We start from the raw sequence: 14,563 nt of genomic DNA, 5'->3' as shown, positions 1-14,563 counted from the left end.
TCACTCACACAGCACTGGATCTAATGGGCTTCCTTCTGGTTTCCTTGGCTTCCAGCTACCACCCATGTGGAAATTCCTGGAGAGAGAACCCAAATCCCCTTCCTTCAGGGCACCTTATCCTCTGGCCTCTCCTTCAGGGCAGCTCTTCCTCATGGAGGACTTCTCAGCCAGTCCAGGGTTGTTCTGGCCATCGATGCCACCCTGAAAAATCACCCCTTTACCATGGTTCTAATCCCAGACATTTTAATCACTCTCACTCTAAACTCAGGCCAATCTTCCCAGGAATCTCTGAGATATTTCCCCAGCAAAAAACACCAAGAAAATGGGCTTGAAATCAAGCCATTTGCACACATTATTTTCTGGTGTTCTTCCTGGAAAATACCAGGAAAAGAGATTAACATTAATATCTTGAGACTAGCCCACAAATTGTTATAAATGACTCGAGAAAACTTAGCCTAAAGTGATTAAATTTTTTTTTTAATTGAGATATCTTAACAAAATGGCACACCTCTTTCATGGTGGGAGAGAGGGGCCTACACAGACCTTTTTTGACATTCCTCCATGTCATCTTTAGTAGGGAACTTGTTTCATTCTGCTTTTTTGGTGGGTCCTGTCATTTTAGGGTAGAGGATTTATTTAAAGTTGTTTTGAGAAAAGCCCTAGAAGTTTCCTAGCTTTCTGCTACTATCTTGATTCCATCCAGGAAGTCCTATGCCTCAATTTTTAATGCATTGTGTAATTACTTTATATAAGATTTCCCTTATAATTATCAATTCCTGGTTTTTGCAGTTATAAATCTATGCTTTTAATGTGTATGTGTGTGTGTGTGTGTGCGTGCATGAGCATGTGCATGTATGTATATGTCTGTGTGTATTTTATATCTTGTAATTTTGTTAAAACTTCTAATTGAATTAATTGTCTCCATTGATTTCTCTGTTGATTGTTTTAGAACTTTTAGGTAAAAATTCATGTAATCAATAAGCAGGGATAGTTTTGTTTTCTTTGCCTTTCTTTATGTCTTTAAATTCACAGCTACTAACATTTTTAGAACCATCTAAACCATGGTGGGGGGAAAAAAGAGTCCTTCCTTTACTCTGGTAGTTATTGGGAAAGTTTTTAATGTTTTTTCATTACTTATAATTCTTGTTTTGGGATTTCTGATAGATATTTTTAGCAAATTCAAAACGGCTCCTATGGTTTGTAAGGTTTGTAATAATTTGATATGGGATACAATAGTTTCTAACATAATTATATTCTTTGTTTTCCTAATGTTGAAATATCCTTGTATCTCTAATTTAAATTCAATAAATTGCTATAGTTTTCCTCAGAATTTTATTTAATATTTAAAAATTAATATCTATCCTTAATATTGATCTGTAATTCTCCTCTTCACTAGCTTAAGTGGCAGGAATATATTTATCTCATAAAATAAGTTTGGTAGAGAGCTTTCATTCTTAAAATTTTAAAAATAATTTGTGCATATTTAGAATTACTTTAAAATTTGAGACAGTTCTCTTGTGACTCTATCACAGGAATTTTTTTCTTTTGTAGCTACTTTATAATTGATTCTATTTCCTTTATAGAAATTAAATTATTTGAATTCTTCATTTGGTTTTCTAATAGTATGTTTTTTTATTTTTGAGGGCAATACAAAAAAGTCCTCATTTTTATTAGTATAGAACTATATATATGTATATATAATGGATTCCAAGAATTCTGTTTATTTCATTTTATTTGTATGATTCTCCATGTTTATTTGATATTTAATTTATTTTATTTTTTATAATCTGACTTTTTAGCTAACCAGCTTTTAGTAAGTATTTTAGTTTTTATATAATCTGTTTTCTAACATATATTTCATCTCAAATTTTCAATTATTTCTCCTTTTTTACTTATTTTAGGTTTACTTATTTGTTGGGTTTCTGTTTTTTAATGCATATTCAGTTAATTAATCCTCGCCTTTTTTAATCTCATTAATATATGTATTGTTAATGAATCTATAATATTTATTTCCAATTTATCTATTTTTTTTTGCAAGGCAATAGGGTTAAGTGACTTGCCTAAGGTCACATAGCTAGGTAATTACTAAGTGCCTGAAGGTGGATTTAAACTCAGGTCCTTCTTAGTCCAGGGCCAGTGCTCTTTCTACTGTGCCACCTAACTACCCCCTTATTTATCTATTTTTTAAAAATGCTTTAAATTTAATTGTATTTTTAAATGAAAAATAATTTAATCTCTAGTATATCTATCCCCTGAAAAATAATAAAAGTCACCCTTATAACGATATAGTATAGGACCCTATTATGTTTGTACATATTGTAAATGTAAATTATACAACATAAAAATATATGAATATACACATACTGACATATAAATACAGGAGAGAGAGAAGACAGAGGTATAGAAACAAAGAAAGAGGGACACACACACACACACACACACACACACACACACACAGAAAAACAGAGAGAGACTGACAGAGAAAGGTGAAAGAAATACCCACATTAACCCTGCCCATCAGGAGATTGGTAGCATTCTTCATCAATGATCTTCTGGAATAATGACTGATTATTCTTTAATAAGAGTTCTTAGGTTTTTCAAAGTTGTTTATTTTTACCATTTTGTTATAGCACAATTTGGTTTGTTTCACTCTGCCCTCAGTTCATATAAATCTTCCTAAGTTTCTCTGAAAGTATTTCTATTGACATTTCTTATATCACAATGGTAATCCATTATATTCATATACTATAGCTTTTTTATTCATTTCCCACCTGCTTGGAGTCCCTTAGGTTCTTTAATACTACAAAAACAGCTGCTAAAAATATTTTCCTATTTAAAGCTCCTTTTCTTCTTTCTCTGATCTCCTTGGAGCATAGACCTAGTAGTGATACTGCTGGGTTAATCTTTTTAGTTTTCCTCTTATACTTCTTTTGGCTAAGTTATTTTTCTAATTTTTAAAAATATATTTTGTTTGTTTATTTTTCCAACTACATGCAAAGAAGTTTTTAACAACCAATTTTTACAAGGTTTTGAGATTCACATTTTCCTCCCTCTCTCCATTCCCTTCCCTCCTCCCCGGGGCAGACAGCAATCTAATTAAGGTTATACATTTTAACTCTGTTGAACATAAATTCATATTAATCATCTTGTGAAAGAAGAATCAAATCAACATGGGAGAAATTAGAGAAAAAATAAATCACAATACTTAATACCGGTTTTAGAAATTGAAGATTGTAAATTTTGGTCTCCATTTAAATTCCATAGTTCTATCTCTGATATGAATGATAATTTTTCATCTCAAGTATTTTAGAATTCCCTTTGATTAAAGTACTGCTGAAATGAGCAAGTCCATCATAGTTGATCATCATCCAGTATTGCTGATGGGGGTGTACAATGTTCTTCTGGTTCTGCTCACTTCACTCAGCATCAGTCTGTACAAGTCTTTTCAGGCTATTCTGAAGTCCTATCTCTTTTTTTCTTTTTTTCAAAAAATTTATTCATTTTTATTTATTTATTTATTTACACATAGCTAAAATAGTTTTGTAAGAGTCAACATAATCCCCCTCCCCCACAAAATAGAAAACCCTCACAAAAAATAAAGTGAGAGGAAAAGAAAAAAATTGTATTTCAGTTTGTATTTGTATTCCATTATTTCTGTCTCCAGAATGGATTGCATTCTTTGTCATAAGTCCATCAGAGAAATTGCTTCCATATTTTTTCCTACAGTTGCTATTACTAATTTTATTTTACTTTCTGTTCAATCCGGTCATTTCAACAGAAAAGTTTGAAAGTCCCATTTCATTGACTGTCCATCTTTTCCCCCTGAAAGAGGATGTTCAGTTTTGCTGGGTAGTTGATTCTCAACTGTAATCCAAGCTCTTTTGCCTTTTGGAATATCATATTCCAAGCCCTTTGAGCCCTTAATGTAGTCACTGCTACGCCTTGTGTAATCCTGACTGTAGAGTCATGAGTGTTAAATTGTTTCTTTCTGGTGGCTTATAATATTTTCTCCTTGTTTTGTTTTTTTGTTTTATTGTTTTGCAAGGCAAGTGATATGCCCAAGGTCATACAGCTAGGTAATATTAAGTGTGAGGCTGGATTTGAACTCAGGGCCCTGAATCCAGGGCCAATGCTCTATCTACTTGCCACCTAGCCACCCCTAATATTTTCTCTTTGACTTGAAAGTTGTGGAATTCGGCTATAATATTTCTGGGAATTACTTTTTTTGGAATCTCTTTTAGGAGGAGATTGGTGGATTCCCTCAATTTCTATTTTTTCCCTCTTCTTCTAGGATATCAGGACAATTTTGTTTTAATCGTAAATCACTCCTTTCCTATAGTAAGCAACAAAAGGGGGATGGGGGAGGAGGTTAGCACAGTAAATGTTAAAACTGATGAAGACCCAGGTGGCTGGACATGAAGTGGAAGGCAATGTGACACTGAGATATATTTCAACCTAATCTAGGGGCATTTCACTACCACAGAAAAGAACAGGGGCTATAAAATACACAGTGGGATGTATGCCTTTACGCCTTAGAAATCAAGGTACTCTCCCTTCTCTGATGCTGCTTGAGATGTCTGATGATGACCAAGTGGGGCAGTTCAATTTCAAAAGCCACTAATAACCAGTCTGAAAAGGCCTGAAAGCAAATGCATCGAGTAAACATTAAGACATGATCTCAACCTCCCAGATTAATTTTTCTTGGATTAGGAAGGGCAAACAAAACTTTAATGATTTGTTAAATGACCACCCAGGTTATAGGCAGCTTCCTACAACAGCCCCTGAGGGGGCTGCCCTACTGGCACAACTGGCTCAAAGGAATAACTGGAACAATTGCTTCTTTCAACTTCCCACAATGGTCATTTCTTACTAGGTCCCCATCCCTAACCAGGTCCTTAATGAGTCAAATGACCCAGGAGGCATTTTGACTAAAGTGGTTGAAGGGAGGAGCAATAGGAGAGAAAGGAATTGGTATGGAATAAGGAGGAAGAAAATAAGAAAAGGAACCATCAGTCCCTCACCTGCAGCTATGTACTGTGATCCCTAAGGTGATGGTCAGTGTGTGGAACAGGTAGGGGAGAGATGAGGAATGGAGAAGGGAAGGGCCTGGCTACTGCTGGTCATAATGGCAACCTACTTTTACTTCTTGGCCTTGCCCTGTGTTGCCACAGCCTCCATGGCTTTCCAAACAGTCTCTTCATCTCCAAGGAATTGCATCAGCTTGATGGGTTTCAGATTCTTGTCCAACTCATACATGGTGGGAATGCCAGTGGGCAGATTCAGCAAAATGATTGCTTCTTCAGACAGACTCTCAAGATGCTTGACAGTCTCTGGAAGACTATTGCCGTGGGCTTCAATCAGAACCTGGTTTCCTTTCTTGAACTGAGGAATGATTTCCTCATTCCAGAAGGGTAGAGCCCAAGCAATGGTGTCTTTCAAGCTCTCACAGGAGGGCAGCTGATCCTCAGTAAGTTCTACATAGTGATGGTCCAGGTCAGTTGTTTTTCCAATGAGATATTTCATATTTTCTTCTGGTCTTACATTCTTTTCTTTTGTTTTATTGTTTCTTGATTTCTCACAAAGTCATCGACTTCCTTTAGCTCCATTATAAGGAGTTGTTTTTTTTTTTTCAGAGAGCTTTCTTATTTCCTTTTTCATCTGGCCAATTCTGCTTTTTAAGGCATTCTTCTTGTCATTAACTTTTTGGACTTCTTTTTCTATTTGCTAAACCAGTTTTTAACATATTATTTTCTTCAATATTTTTTTGTATCACCTTGATGAAGCTGCTGACTTTGTTATCATGATTTTCTTTCATTGCTCTCATTTCTCTTCCCAAATTTTCCTCAACCTCCCTTACTGGATTTTCAAAATCTTTTTTGAGCTTTTCTATAGTCTGAATCCAATTCCTAATCTATTTGGAGGCTTTGTTTGGATATAGAAGCTTGTATTTTGTCATCTTCTGAGTGTGTATTTTGATCCTCCATGGGACCAAAGTAATTATCCATAATCAGATTCTTTTTTTTTCTTGTTTACCCATTTTCCCAGACTGTGTCTTGGTTTTGAGGTGCTTCCTGAGTTTTTGAGTGTTATTAGGATAACCCCACAAGGACTTCAGTTCCTTCAATTTCTTATGAGAGGCTCTGACTGCTCTCCTGGCCTGTGTTCTGGTCTGTGGATGACCACAAACTCTCCCCTCTGACCTGGAGCTGTGAGGAGGATCCATGGCAATAGGGGGACCCAGACTGTGACCAGAATCTGAAAATGGGCAAAGAACAACAATCCTGTCCCAGGGATAGTGGAGAGACCTTGACAGTCTCCCCCTGCTCCCTTACCTTCTGTAGGCTAAGTGCTCTGGGAGCAAGTACCAGGCAGCTCCCTGCTGGGTAGGTCTGCAGGCCTGCTTCTGTTTCTGGGGCTGGGGCTGTACTGAGGGCCACACTGGCCTGGACTCCTCCCTCATTTTGGCAGAGGTTTCCTGCTGATCTTCCAAGTTGTACTTGGTCCTAGGTTGGGAGGTATGGATAAGGCTTCCACTACCTTGAGCCCAGGCACCCCAGGGACCCAGGCACCTCTCGAGCTGTTCCTGGATGACTGGAGCTCAGGCATGGAATGATCTTGACTGTGCTGCCACTCTTCCAACCTAGGTGGAACAAAACCTTTCCATGATCTTCTAAGATTCATTGCACTGGAGAACTGGCTCACTGGGTCTTTCTGTGGGTTCTGACTCTCCAAAATTTAGTTAGACTCATGATTTACGGTCTTTGGAGTTTCTTAGAAGTGAGTCTCTGGGAAATCCTGCCTTCATATTGCCATTTTGGCTCCACCTTCCCTCTCATGATTTCTTAGAGAACAGTAGTGCTCCATCACATTCATAATACCACAATTTGTTCACTCAATTGATTGGAATTCCCTTAATTTCCAATTTGCCACTAAAAAAACAGCTGCTATAAATATTTCTGAACATGTGCGTTTTTTTACCCTCTTTTTTAATGATCTCCTTGGGATATGGACTTAGTGGTATTGCTAGATTAAAGGGTATGCACAGTTTTATTGCTCTTTGGACATAATTCCAAATTGCTCTCCAGAAAGGTTGGATCAGTTCAAAACCAGTAGTGTTCCAGTTTTCCCACATCCTCTCTAATATTGATCATTTTCTTTTTTAGTCATATTGGTCTATCTGATAGGTGTGAGGTGTTACCTCAGAGTTGTTTTAATTTGCATTTCTCTAATCAATAATGATTTAGAGCATTTTTCATATGACTAAAGATAGCTTTATTTCATCTGAGAATTTCCTTTTCATATACTTTGACCATTTATCAATTGGGGAATGACTTGTGTTCTTCTACGTTTGACTCAGTTCTCTATATAGTTTAGAAATGAGTCCTTTATTGTTTCTCAACTTACTTTTTTGTCTTTCTTTAAGATTTTATTTATTTTGAGTTTTACAATTTTTCCCCTAATTTTCCTTCCACCCCCACAGAAGGCAGTCTGTTAGTTTTAACAATGTTTCCATGGCATACATTGATCTAAGTTGAATGTGATGAGAGAGAAATCATAGCCTTAAGGATGAAAAATAAAGTATAAGAGATAGCAAATTACATAGTAAGATAACAGATTTTTTTTTTCTAAATTAAAGATCTTTGTTCAAACTCCATGATTCTTTCTCTGGATACAGATGGTATTCTCCATTGCAGATACCACAAAAGTGTCCTTGATTGTTGCACTGATGGAATGAGCAAGTCCATTAAGTTTGGTCATCACCCCCATGTTGCTGTTAGGGTGTACAGTGTTTTTCTGGTTCTGCTCATCTTGCTCAGCATCGATTCATGCAAATCCTTCCAGGCTTCCCTGAATTCCCACCAACTTACTTTTAATTCAAATACTTTCTTTTAATTTTGATTCCATTGATTTTTATTTCTGCAAAATATTTTTAATTTAATTTAGTCAAAATTATGCATTTTACGTTTTATAATATTCTCTATCTCTTCTCTGGCAGATAAACTATTCCTTCTTCTGCCAATTAGCCTATGGTATCATCTTTTATGTCTAAATCCTGTTTCCATTTTGACCTTTCCTTGGTATAGGGTGTGAGATTTTTGGCTTATGTCTGATTTCTACAGCTAGGTGGAGCAGTAGTTAGAGTACCGACCTTGGAGTCAGGAGGACAAGAGTTCAAATCCAGCTTCAGACACTTGACACTTACTAGCTGTGTGACCTTGGCCAAGTCACTTAACCCTGCTTGCTTCACATCCAGGGTCGCCTCCAGTTGTTCTGAATTCATATCTGATCACTAGACACAGATGACTCTGAAAGAAAAATGTGAGGCTGGTGACTTAGCACAGTTCCCCCTCATTCAATTCCAATTCATGTGCTTGTTGTGCTATATCACCTCCTCTGATGTCAGGGTTTTCTACAAGAGTGAAAGACAAACACCACCAGTTTCTGACATACTATTTTCCAGTTTTCTCAGCAGTTTTTATTGAAGAGTGATTTCTTATCCCAGAAATAGAATCTTTAGGTTTATTAAACAATATATGACTGTAATTATTTTCTAATCTAATCTGATCCACCACTCTATTTCTCAACCAGTCCCAAACAGTTTTGATGACTGATGCTTTGTAATATAATTTTGGATCTGGTATGACTTATCTACCTTGCTTTTTTCATTAATTTTTTAAAATTAATTCCCTTGATATTCTTTGACTTTTGTTCTTCCATATGAATTTAGTTACTATTTTTTCTAGCTCAACAATATTTTGTTAGTTTGATTGGTATGGGACTGAATAAATAATAAAATTTAGGTAGTTTTCTCATTTTTATTAGTTCAGCATACTATGAGCAATTGATATTTGCCCAATTATTTAGAAGTGATTTTATTTGTATGAAAAATGTTTTATAGTTTTCATATAGTTTCTGAGTTTGTATTTTATGTAATCTACAGTTACTCTAAATGGATTTTCTCTTCTATCTCTTGTTCCTATGTTTTGTTGGTAATATATAGAAATGTTGATGATTCAAATAAGTTTATTTTATATACTTTAACTTTGCTATTTTTCTAATTTTTATTAAATATTCTTATTTGTTTCTCTAATGAAATGCCACAGTAGTTTTCATCAATTATTTCTTTTGCAAGGTTTTTAGTTTTACATTTTTTCCCTTCCTCCCTTCCTTCTCTTTCCCCCTGACAGAAATAAATCTAATATAGGTTCTACATGTGTAATTATGATAAACATAATTATCTATATTAATCATGTTGTGAAAGAAGAATCAAATCCAAGCAAATCTCCAAAAAAAGAGAGAGAAAAATGACAATACATAAGACAGCCTTTAAAGATTGATGATGGTAAACTTTGCTCTACATTTAAACTCCACAGTTCCCTCTCTGTATATGGATGGTATTTTACATCACAAGTCTTTTGGAATTGCCTTTGATTGTTGTACTGCTGAAATGAACAAGTCTATTATAGTTGGACATCACCCAATGTTGTTGTTAGTGTGATTCTGCTCACTTCACTCAGCATCAGTTCATGTAAGTCTTTCCAGGTTTTTCTTAAATCCCATCCCTTATAATTTCTTATAGAATTATAGTGTTCCTTCACATTGATCTACCACAACTTGTTTAGTCAGTCCCCAATTGATGGGCATCCCCTCAATTTCCAGTTTTTTGCCACCACAAAAAGGACTACTATGAATATTTTTGTACATGTGAGTTTTTAGCAATTTTTTGTGATCTCTTCAGACCTAGTAGTGACATTGCTGAATAAAAAGACATGCACAGTTTTATTGACCTTTGGGCATGATTCCAAATTGCTCTCCAGAAAAGTTGGATAAGGTCACAACTCCACCATCAATACATAGTGTCCCATTTTTCCCACATCCCATCCAACATTGACCATTTGCCTTTTTAGTCATAGTGTCCAATGTGATAGGTGTGAGAGGGTACTTCAGAGTTGTTTTAATTTGCATTTTTCTAATCAATAATGACTTAGAACAATTTTTCACATGACATAAAGATAGCTTTAATTTCTTCATCTGAGAATTGCGTTTCATATCCATTAATCATTTATCATTTGGGGAATAACTTGTTTTCTTATAAACTTGTATTTTTCTAATTTAAAAAAAATATATATTTAGTTTATTAATCCTTTTTTCTTTTTTCACTGATTTGTATATCGCAAAATTTTAAATTGATTATATAATAAGTATACCTCTATCTCAGGGATCTATTTTTTCTGAGCATTATTTTAATTGTATTTTCTCATGTTGTCTTTAGTTTTTATTTAAAAATATTTAGTGATTATCCTGCTAACTACCTCATATATAAATTGATGTGGGAAAGTATACTTTAAAACGTGTAATTAGTGATGATAATGAAATAACTCCTGGTAGGGTCTTATGAACATCTCTATGTTTACTTTTACCATAGGGCTAATGCATTAATGTCTTTTGTTCATCTCTTGGCAATGGTTGACATTTGCATAGTTCTAGATAATTCAAGCATGCCTCCATTGCCTATTTCCATAAAGGAAAAGGGAATAGATTCCCCTGTGACAATCAGAGGGGTATTTCTCTTATTTTTTTTAGGGTTTTTTTGCAAGGCAAACGGGGTTAAGTGGCTTGCCCAAGGCCACACAGCTAGGTAATTATTAAGTGTCTGAGTCGGGATTTGAACTCAGGTACTCCTGACTCCAGGCCCGGTGCTTTATCCACTACGCCACGTAGCTGCCCCTAGATCTTTTCTTTTTTTTTTTTAAGAGTTTTTTTTGAGGGTATTTCTCTTTTAGTCAATCCTGGTTAAGATTATTATTATTATTGTTATTTAGGTTTTTCAAGGCAATGGGGTTAAGTGGCTTGCCCAAGGCCTAACTCCAAGGCTGGTTCTCTATCCTGGTTAAGATTATTGTCAGAATCCTTCACAATAAGTTGATCTTTCACCTGGAAGATGTTCACCTCCCTGAGAGCCAGTGTAGCTTAAGAAAGGGTCAAGGAACATTTGATATGGTGTTTGCTGCCTGACAACATCAGGAAAAATGTCAAGAACAGATGAGACTTCAGTATACAACATTTGTAGATCTAACTAAGATCTTTGATGCCATCAATCATGAAGGTTTATAGAAAATTATGGCAAAATTTGGTTGCCTGGAGAAGTTCATCAGCACTATGCATCAATTCTATGATACCATGTTGTCTGGGTTCTAGATAATAGACAATGTTCTCACGATTTTCTAGTCACCAATGGAATGAAACACTCCTATGCTTTTTAGCATGATGTTTTCAGCCATATTATTAAATGCCTTCATGGAGAATAAACATAGCATCAAGGTCAGCCAAGGTCAACTTGAAAAGGCTACAAGCCTTGATGCATGATCTTCTGTTTGCAGGTGCTTGTGCATTCACTGCAGCCTCTGAAGCTGAGATGCAACAAAATATTGTTGCTTGTGCTAACTTTGGTCTAACAATTAACACCAAGAAAACTCTAGAGCTCCATCAGCCAGCACTACACCATCCATATAATGGAACCATCATTTGCAGAAATGGAGTTTTGATTACTGTGGACAAATTCACTTACCTTGGCAGTGTCCTTTCCAGGGAGGTACACATTGACAATGAGATTGATATAATGATAACCAGAGCTAGCTCAGTATTTTGGAGGTTCCAAAGAAAATGTAGGAGAGAGAGAGGAGGTATTGGACTATTTACCCAATTGAAGTACTACAGAATCATTGTGCTGATCTCTTTGTTTTATGCCTGTGAAACCTGAACAGTCCACCAGCATCATGTCAGGAAACTGAATCACTTCCATTTAAATTGTTTTAGGAAGATTCTGATGATCACCTGGCAGGAGAAGATCCCAGACACTGAGTTCATTTTTTGAGCTAAAATGCTGAGCATTCCAAAATTTAAAAGGAACATAAATACGATGGGGTGGGCATGTTGTTAGAATGCAAGAAGTATGCTTGTCAAAAAAACTGTTCTATGGACAATTCACATAGGGCAAGCACCCACAAAGGGGGGGGGCTCAGAAGAAGTGATACTGGGACACCCTGAAGTTCTCTCTTAAGAATTTTAGATTTGATTGTACAGTATGGGAGAAACTGGCACAGAACTATCCAGCGTGGCATGTTGTCTTCAGTGAAGATGCTGCTTTCTATGAGGAAGGTAGAATTGAAGTAGCTCAAAGGACACAGCACATACATTTGTTTAGAGTAAGTACCCCAGGTGTTCACATGGACTATTTGTGCCTGACCTGTGGGAGAATATTCTGAGCTTGTATTGGACTGATCATCTGCAGTCAGACACACTGCAATTTATCTCAGAGTGAGATCACTTTTGTCTTCTACAATAACTAAGGACAAGAACCAACCAACCAAATAGTGATGGTGATGAAATAACTCCTGGTAGAGTATTATGAACTTATCTGTATTTACTTTTACCATCAGGCTACTGCATTAATGTTTCTTGTCCATCTCTTGGCAATGGTTGACATTTGCATAATTCTAGATTGCTACAATGGGTAAGCAAATAATAATAGTAATAATAACAGGCTTAAAATTTGAGGTAATAAAATTTGTGTAGAATTTTCATTTTTCCCTCCACTTTTTTAATTCTCTGCAACTAAATAAATAGATGAGTTACACTGGCATCTTATAGAAACAAAAAAGTCTCATCTTTTTATTAATTTCTTTTTCTTATTTTAATGGATATTTCTAAGAAGACTTTTGATGGGTTATATTTCTTATAGTTGGTTGTTATAAAGTTTTAAGTGTGTGTGTGTGTGTGTGTGTGTGTGTGATTTTAAATGGCATTACCCTGGAAAGTTGTGTCTTTTTTTTTTAAACTTGGTTTCAAATCAGCAGAAGAAGCAGATGTTTGGTTTTAGTGATTCTTGAAAAAAATAATTCTCACTTTAAAGTGTTTTTCTTTTTTTTTTTAAGAAAAGCTGAAGCAAAGTCAGAAATTTAACCCTTTCACTATATTGGCACTTCCCTACTTTTTTTGTTTATAAACCATTTAATCTTGAAACACACTGCTTTAGATCATTTTTATAATATTCTTTCTAAAGTATGAAGATTTTTCTCAATAAAAAATTATTTCTGTGTGGTATAGTAGAAACATCACTGACCAAAAATCTGATCAAGAATTAGAAAATTGTACTACATTTCCTGATTTATACTGGCACTAATTTATTTAATAATGATAAATGAGTTTATTAATACTAATAATAATACTAATGCTCTGGTTTTGAGCAAGTCATTTTGCTTCTTTGGGTTTCATAGTTCTCATTTATAAAATGATTGAGTTGGAAAAGGAAATTGCTTAACATTCCTTCTAACTTTGATATTTTGGGAAAAATGATTGTATATTTACTCATGTACATTTTTATTCCTTTTTCACTTCTGAGCATAATATTTTTCGTGAAATGCATTTTTTGAATCTATAATGTAATTGATTTGAGAAAGGCAATCTGGCATGATATTTGTCCTTCGTTCTCAAAGAAGACCATGACATCATGTAGGTGATATCACAACTAGCACTTGAATTGAATTTGAGTGAGGGGGTGCTGTGCTAAGTCACTAGCCTCATTTCTCCTCCAGAGCTTCTAGGTGCAGGGGTCAGATATGAATTAAGATGACCGAAGATGGTCCTGGATGCAAGGCAATCAGAGTTAAGTAACTTGCCCAAGGCCACATAGCTAGTAAGAGTCAAGTATCTGAGGATAGTTTCAAACTTCCATTCTCCTGACTCCAAGGCTCTATTCATTGCTCTACCTAGCTATCCCAGCAATCTGGCATGGTAAATCAAGAGATGGCTTTAAAATCAAGAAGACCTGGCCTTAAATCCTAATTCTGATTCATAATAGCTGTGGGGAAACAGATATAGCCCTTAATCCCTTGGTTTTGTAGGCAAGTCTGTAAAAATATCAGATGTGGGTGAGTTATTTGTTTTGGTATCTGGTTTGGAGTTTCCTCATGAAGAATTCCTTAAACTGCTGGTTAAAAAAAGAACTCATGATTTATACCAGGTCAATCCAAATCATTCTTTAAATAGAAGATGGAAACACTGTTAAAAAATAAATGATTTACACATATGAATGGCTAAATAAAAAACCTAGTTTCACTAAACTTGTGTCATTAGTAACATGAGAGATCTTATTCTAACTAATTTTATTTTTCCTTGAGATCCAAACAGTCTGATCCTTAAATTAATAACTTTTTCTTTTATTTAGATTTTTAAAATACTTTTTTCAATGATGCCATACAATTCTTCCCAGTTTTCTCTGAGACCAGCTTTTAAAATTTGTTTTATGACAATTCAGTATTCCATTACATTAATTTATAATAATTTGTTAAATCATTTCATTTTCTTTTTCTTTTTAAAAAAATTTTTTATAGTGGTTTTTTTTTTTTGGTAAGGCAAATGGGGTTAAGAGGCTTGCCCAAGGCCACACAGCTAGGTAATTATTAAGTGTCTGAGGCAGGATTTGAACTCAGGTATGCCTGACTCCAGGGCTGGTGCTCTATCCACCTAGCAGCCCCTTTTCTTTTATGTTTTGCAAGACAAT

The 14,563-nt window shown here is 35.2% G+C and overlaps 1 pseudogene; it reads right to left on the bottom strand.

The window, feature by feature from the left end:
* Positions 1–2,304: 2,304 nt before the first annotated feature.
* Positions 2,305–7,925, bottom strand: LOC141523521 (phosphoglycerate mutase 2-like; annotated as a pseudogene).
* Between the last annotated feature and the right edge of the window lie 6,638 nt (positions 7,926–14,563).

The sequence above is a fragment of the Macrotis lagotis genome, chromosome 1 (genome assembly GCF_037893015.1).
Source record: "Macrotis lagotis isolate mMagLag1 chromosome 1, bilby.v1.9.chrom.fasta, whole genome shotgun sequence".
Classification (NCBI taxonomy): domain Eukaryota; kingdom Metazoa; phylum Chordata; class Mammalia; order Peramelemorphia; family Peramelidae; genus Macrotis; species Macrotis lagotis.
This window is presented reverse-complemented; position numbering and strand designations above follow the sequence as displayed.